Genomic DNA, 8,657 nt, shown 5'->3' with positions numbered 1-8,657 from the left:
TCCAAAGTTACAAAGGTAGTATAGTATAACTTGTCCAAAAAAAGGCCTAACCCATACATCCAAAGTAAAAGTTTTCCTCCAACACCAAAATGTTCTATATGGTCCACATATTGTTCAGTAAAAAGTTACACCATTTTGAGCGTCCGGTTTGGGAGGGAGATGGGAGAGAAGCCGGTAAATTAGTAGTTTTTGTACGTTTTTCGTCATTATTTCTAAAACTATGCTTTAGCGTAAACAATGTTATTTACAAAAATGTTCTACATAAATTTAAAACAAAAAATGTTCTATACATAATTGTTATAAAATCAACGGTTCCAGAGTTACGGAGGGTGAAAATCGAGGTTTTCGATACTTTTTAAATTTTTTTGGGCAATATTTATGATATAACTATACCAAAAACCCAGACATCCAAAGTGAAAGTTATCCTCCAGCACCAAATTGTTCTATATGGTCCACATAATGTTCAGAAAAAAGTCACACCATTTTGAGCGCCGGGTTTGGGGGGAGAGGGGGGAGAAATCGGTAAATATAAAAAGTATCGAAAATCTTTACATTTCACCATCCATAACTCTGGAACCGTTGATTTTATAACAATTATGTATAGAACCTTTTTTATTTTAAATTTTATGTAGAATATTTTTCTATAGAACATTCCTTACGTTAAAGCATAGTTTTAGAAATATTGACGAAAAACGTAAAAAAACTACTAATTTACCGATTTCTCCCCCATCTCCCCCCCCCAAACCGGACGCTCAAAATGGTGTAACTTTTTACTGAACAATATGGGGACCATATAGAACAATTTGGTGTTGAAGGAAAACTTTTACTTTGGATGTCTGGGTTAGGCCTTTTTTTGGACCAATTATACTATACTACCTCCGTAACTTTGGAACCGTTCATTTTAGAGGGGTTATGCATACTGCCTTTTTTGTTTCAAATTTAATGTAGAACAATTTTGTGTAGAGGGTTGTTCATGCTAAACCGCTTAGTTTTAGAAATATTAACGAAAAACTTAAAAAACTACGAATTTGCAGAATTCTCGCCCCCTCTCCCCCCCCCAAACCCGACGCTCAAAATGGTGTGACTTTCTTCTGAACATTATGTGGACCATATAGAACAACTTGGTGTTGGAGGATAACTTTCACTTTGGATGTCTGGGTTTGGGTCTAACTATACCATACTATATATTATTCAACGACCATGACATGGTAATGATGGCTTTTACTCACGATGATGAAGTAGCCACTACATGCGCGTAGAATATTATATGTTTTCTACGACTTTTTTTAAATTTTAATTAGTAAAAAATATAATTATCAACTATTCGAGATTAAAATTATCATTTACAAAAATAAATTTTGTTTACCAAGTAGTACACGGCAGAAAAATTGACTGCCTACTATTAGCGAATGCTGTCTTATGAACAGGATCCAAAAAAGAAAATCATTGCAAGTAGACTTATTATTGGTATTCAGACAAACAATATTATACCAAATCATCAGTTCGGTTTTCGCCAAAACCACGGCACAACTGAACAAGTGCATAGGGTGGTAGAAAAGATACAAACACAAACAGCCTTCCAGGAAAAGGGCTATTGCAATGCCATTATCCTGGACGTAAGTCAAGTATTTGACAAGGTCTGGCATTCAGAATTGTTATTCAAACTGAAGAAAGAAATCTTTTAGCCGCTATATACAATACTATAATCATATGGCGAAGAAAGGCTATTTTACACAAGTTACGAAGAAAGTGTGTCTGAAATTCACAACATAAATGCTGGGGTTCCGCAAAGCAGTGTCTTGGGACCAATTCTCTACACAATCTTTACAGCTGATTTCCCAACTGGAGAAGAATCTACAATCGCAACATTCGCAGATGACACTGCAATTTTGGTAAAAAACCCAGATCCCATACAGGCAGCTGAAATATTGCAACAAAACATACATCTAGTTGAAATGGGCTAAGAAATGGAAGATAGAGATCAACGAAGCAAAATCAGTTAACGTGGTACTCACTAAATGTCACAAAGAAACACCGAATATCCTAATGCATAACAAGAATATTCCTAAAAATGATACTGTAAAATATCTCGGATTACACCTTGACAAGGGGCTAACATGGAGAACACACATCTGGACGAAGAGGAAGCAATTAGGAATAAAATACAAAAAACACTACTGGTTACTTGGCCGAAAATCCACCTTATCCCTATTTAACAAAATATTAGTGTATAAAGCAATCATCCGACCCATCTGGAAATACGGGATTGAACTGTTGGGAACTGAAGCAGACAGCAACCTAGCAATACTGGAGCGGTTTCAATCCAAGGTTCTTCGTGCTATCACAAATGCACGGTGGTTCATTCCAAATGCAGACATTTACAGGGACTTGAAGATCGAGACAGTGAAGCAGATGATCATAAAATGCAGTGATAAATATTTCAAACAAATATTTCAAACGACTGGAAAAGCACCCCAACGAATTAGCAGTGAGTTTATTGGACAACTCTACACAACTAAATAGAATGAAAATTAGAAGTCCTCTTGACTTGCCATTTAGAACATAAGTGTCTTAAAGTGTTTTAAGGTTTTAAGTGAAAGTAAGTGATTTAGTGTAGCTATTAGTAACAAACATACTAGGAGTTGATAGTCATTGGACTAAAACTCCTCTCACATTTGTTCGTTCAACAAAAATGCTTAGTGTTACTTTTTTTTTGTGATGTAACAGATTGTATTTAAAAACAAATAAAAAAAATGAACAGGAACGCATTTAGGTAAATTGACGCCCTAGGCAATTCTCGAGTAGTCGTCCTTCAAACATGTATGTACAATTTTTATTGTACAGTATTTTTGCCGCCCTGGGCAACTACCGATATTGCCTAATGGATAAAGCGGCCCTGCTTATGAACCAATTGTAAAAAATAGTCAATGCACCCGATAAATAGGAAATGACTATTATCGGGGGCGTATTATATACGTATCATGCCATGCCATGGGCATCCATCACATATTTGTATATGGTATAGGTATCCATGGCGGTAACCATTGGCACAAAAACTGAAAAATGATCAGAATGAGAATTCCAACATAAACCGAGAATTTTATTCGTGTGATTGTCGGGATTAATTACATAACTAGCTTCGTCAGAAGTATGATAAATACTTGCGAGAAATTCAGAAGAGTTTGCACACCATTTATGAAGCGAGAGACAAGCGAGTTTTAAACATTCGGTTAACTGACGATGAATTTCTAAGAGTGTTTCGAAATCATTGCAGCCGTACAACACATCATCGATGTAACAGCAATTTAAAAGAGCATCACTAGCCAAGGGGAATTTGTCAGCATTGCTTTGAGCTAACTCCTTAAGACATCTAGTGCTGAGAAAACCAGAGTTATTTAATCCATAAGTGATAGCTTCGAGTTGAAGACATTTCAAGTCCTCTGAGGGAAATCACGCCATAATATATTCAACAGACAAACCTGTTCGGGATTCACTCGAATTTGTCTAAACATATGACGAAGGTCAGCCACAATACAGTATTTAAACAATCTGAAAGTTATCAAAATATCGAACAGTTCGCGTTGTATTGTATAACCAGGAAGCATTATATCAATGAGGCTTAGATTTAACGTAGTTTTCATACTACCATCAAAGACAACACGCAGCTTATTTGTTACGCTATCTTTCAAATCACAATGTTGAGGAATAAAATATTTTAAATCAGAGTGAATATTTCGAGTGGAGAGAGAAACATATCTGCAATGCCCAAGTGAACTTATTCTAGCCCTTTAAACCCACCTCAATTAAAAATTAAGGGATCTTACGGAATTTAATTTACACAGCCTTATTACTATTTAAAAATCCTACAAAAATATTATTGAAAAAATTTTTATTGCCAAAAATGAAGGAGCTATGTTTATAAAACTATTTTTTTTTTCGAAAAATTCGAATAGTCCCTTATAGAGCATTTTCAATGTACCTATATAATACCACAGAGCCGGTTCGTATACTGGATGACTAAAAAACTATTTGTATGTGTATTTTCATATATTTGTAAGTTCGTATTTTTGTGTAAATAAATGTTTTTGGAATTCTTTAATTCTACTTTTTTTTCTGTATAGATCTATTAAATTGTCTACTTATAAAAATTGCAATGTTATTAAGGGTGGTTTTTAAGGGTTGAAATATTATGATATATCCTAAAGCATAAAACAATCATTATTTAACCAGTCAAAACCAAATTTTACCTATATTAAAGTTAACAATGTTTTTATATAATTTTTGAAAATAAGGGTAGTTTACACCCCTAAAAATAATCAATGCCATTGAGCATGCTATAGAATATGAAGTACAGGGTAAGATGATGGTAACCCCAAATTTTTATGTAAATTGATGCAAGCCGAAATTATACTTTTATGATAAGTAAACTTTTCATATATAGCTCCAATAAGGGTGGTTTTAAGGGTTGAAATATTGTGATATTATATCTTAAAGCACAAAACAATCATTATGTAACTAATAAGAAACAAATGTTGACAAAATTAAAATTTAAAATGTTATTTTATAATTTTTTACAATTAGGGGTGGTTTTCACCCTTAAAAAACCAAAAGCGTACAACGGCTCATTATAGAAAATGAACTAGAGGGTGAAATGAGCCTAATTCCAAATTTTTGTACAAATCGATGCTGGACGAAAAAATTGCGAGGTCTTGCCATTTTTCCAGCTTCATTTCATCGACTAATAAAGGTTATTAATATAGATGTCCATTGTCCATACTATTAAAAAAATTTGGTTTCGGCCTGGAGGGGGATGTGTCACGAGAAAAATCTTATTTCTCTGGACTATAATTAAAGAATGACTTATGAAATGTAACACATATTATTTATTATATTATTGTATAATAATATTATAATTTCCTTTTTTGTATTTATGAATATATTACCCATATTATGATAAATAAAGACGGCTTTTTTTTATTAACTACTTATATTTCTGCAACTACTTTCAGAAACATCTTAGTATCTCATTTTAAACACTTATTGACTTACACCGATTGGCTTCTCAGGCATCGAATTATAACGTCAAACAGATTAAACTAAAAATCTAAACTATAGGGCTTTAATATTGTGCCGAAAAGAGAATATTAAAAGAAGTGTATCAAATTTTACTCCTCATGAGTACATGTACATGGTGTCTTAATATTCAAAATTTTTAATTGAAAATAAAAAGAATCCACTTTTTAGTTTCTTTTTCTTGCTTTATCAATTTTTTTGCTCGTCGTATTTATATGTCATATTTTCAAATTCGTATCCAAGTGGTCGATACGACTATTCGCATTAAGCTGCTAACTTTGAGAGACAGAATACGAAATCGAAATGATGAGATACGGCGAAGAACTGGAGTGGAAGACATCATAAAATGCATTACGAAGTTAAAATGAAAATGGTCAGGACATGCACGTCACAAGACAGAGACAACAGATGGACGAAGAAGATTTTAGGGTGGCGGCTAGGGCAGACAAGCGAAATATTGGAAGACCACCTACCTGATGGACCGACCACATTTAAAGAATAGCGACAAAGTGGATTGCACCTGCGCAGGACAGAGAAGGGTGGAGACATCTTGAGGAGGCCTATGTCCGACAGTGGGCAAATTTGGCTGTGTGATGATGAAGATGATCCAGGTGCTGACGTTGCTTCTGATTACAACTCAGTTGTTGCTAAATGCAGGTTAAATCTAAATGAATCTAAACAGAGCCAAAGTAGACAAAACATCGACCTCTCCACGAAGCAACGAGTTAGGAAATGGGGTAATAAAATTTATCGTTAAGAAAAGAGTAAATCAAGAACTAATGCCATCTAATAACCTATAACATATAACGTCAGAGTCAACTATTCCAATGGAAAAGCTTCAAAAGACACTTTATTAAAAATTAGTAAGGATGAACTAAGGATAAAAAATGCCAGAAAAATAAAAAAGACAGGATGTCCGATGAAATACTTAAGTTATATGGAGAATAGAACAGTGGCGGCTCGTGATTTTTACAATAGGGGAAGCTATACCTAACTGTAAAATATCTAGACAAATGTGCACTAGCAAAAAAATGCGCCAAAAAATATAATTTAAGGCCCCATTTTTTGACCATTTTTATTTACATTTCATAATATCATCCTAATTCATAATTTTCATGATATCATATCATTTTAAAAATAGTTAGTCTAATTGTAAAAGTTTAATACCAAAGTTTGTGTCGTTTATTTGTTAACAATTCCATCTATTTGTAAATAGATACCTATGCATATCAAAATAAATACAGATTTGAAGTTTTGTCGTCCATACATAATGAAGCTTCAAATTTTTTAAGATACTCAACTGAATTTTTTTAATTCTAAACGCGGCCTACTGCGAATTCAAAAACACGACAAATTACCGATATTTTGCTTTGAGTTAGAGATATCGGAAAAAGTTTTTTGAGCAAGTTGTTCCAAATATTATTATAACCCCACATACCAAATTTCATAACAAAAGTCTCACTTTTAGATTTTTCATTATTTTTAGTCAGGACCCTAAAATTCGTTGTCCCGAGGCGTACGCAACCACGCAACGGAGCCGAGAAGCTACTCTGCCTCCCTTGATATATCTCCGGGCAGCGTGTGATGGCACCGTGTAGATGCCACTGTTAGGAGACCGGGTCTCCTTAAACGCCTGCTGCGCTGCACAGAGCATTAGAAACGGAGCCTGCTGGGCTTCTCGGCTCCGTTCATGAATCTCGGGATAACCCAGGGTCCTGCCTACAATAATATGTAATAAAACGTAGACGCGATCATGCGTTCTAATGCTAATGCTCCGTACGTTTGGATAATTAGTGATAATATGGAATTTACACGTTGTATAATAGTGAGACTGCTTGTTGTTTTCGCGATTCATGATAAACAAAACAGTGTAGAGTGTGTAAAAAATTTATGGGGAGGCTGTGCCTCCCTTGCCTCCTCTGACGAGCCGCCACTGGAATAGAAGGATTTTTAATACTGTAAACAAAACAAGATAAATGCCAGAATATACAGATAAATACAAAAGAACATATATACATAAGAGAAGAAAAGCAAAATTAGTGGAATAAGAAATGTTTTGAAATAGAAAATCTAGAAGAATTACACGAAATATTTAACATACATAAGAAGATTAGAGAAGCCACTAAAAGCTACAAAACCAGGCACGGAAATAAATTGATTGTCGGCAACGGGCAAATAGCAGCAGACAACTAAAAATACTAACACGGAAAGAATATAAAAATTGTAGAAGACCTTTTTCAACATAAAAGACTGTCCAACAATATCAAAAGGGCCACACAGCGGACCATATATAAAAGTGTTGTGTGAATGGGTAGAACGGGATCTTACTCTTCAAAAAATATGTCACGTATTTCAGCGCCATTTCATCACCTGGTTAATTGGAAGGATACTACAGATCTGGCCTCCACATAAGTGGTCTGTAGCTTCGACATGATAGGTGTGAAATTTTAAACGTTCTTTTTCAAAACAACTTTTGTTTCTTAATATTTATTTATACAATAATGTGACATTTTACATAGAAATATGAGTGTTTAATTTGGATTAAATATATGTTTACTTGTTGAATTTTTCCACCGTCTGCACACAACAGCTGATCGGAGCCATTAGACCTAACCACAAAACGCGAAATAAAATGTGTATTTTAAAACTGTTGGAAAAACAGTAGGTACCTACAATCAGAAAATCTCTACTTTACAATCAGAAAAACTTACCTTTAAAAAGGTTCTCGATTACAAAATAACAAAATTATCAAAAAACACGACTGAATATCTTTTTATGGTGACACAAACAAACTACAAACACAAAATAATAACCGACCATAATGACTGAACACAGACAGCGCAGGATCTCTGGCGGCACGCGTCCTCTCGAAAATCCCGAATCCCGTACAAAATCTAGTCAGTGCAAGATTTGTCAAAAGTCATGATCTACCAATCACGATGCCGACATCAGCGCCTCTGTAAAATTGGAAGGAAACTAAATACGATTACATTTTTTTTACTAGATTGCGCGGGGCATGCAGCGGACCATGATAACAAATAAAGGATCCCCCAAACCAACGCGAAACTTTCGCAGCCGCAACCTACCCGGAATCGCGGCTAATCGATAGGCACGGTGACTTATGAGCGTGTTCACACTAGTTGGGGCGGTATCCGCAGCGGTCGCGGTAGATCAGCGTTGTTTTCATGAAACGCTGCATGCACGGTTTTTTCCGCTGCCGTTGTAGTTTCGCGTGAGCTGTTACAGAAAAACTCATTGAAATTGTGAAACAATATCCTATAATATATGATTTAAGTAAAGATTAGAAAAATATAAGAAAAAAGGATAAAATCTAGGATAGTATAGGGTTAGAATTAGGAAAAAAAGATTGAATTAAAATGCATATTTTAAATTGTAAAAATGCATGAATTTTCATGAACTAGTCATCCATTCTCAGAAATAATATTTGATTAATGATTATGAAATAAAGATAACATCAATAAAGTATAATCAGTTATTCAGTATAATCAGTATAATCAATTCAGTATAATCAATATATCATCAATAACATCAGTTAAAAAACCAACTGTCAAGCGTAGGTTTTT

The sequence above is a fragment of the Diabrotica virgifera genome, chromosome 7 (genome assembly GCF_917563875.1).
Source record: "Diabrotica virgifera virgifera chromosome 7, PGI_DIABVI_V3a".
Lineage (NCBI taxonomy): Eukaryota > Metazoa > Arthropoda > Insecta > Coleoptera > Chrysomelidae > Diabrotica > Diabrotica virgifera.
This window is presented reverse-complemented; position numbering follows the sequence as displayed.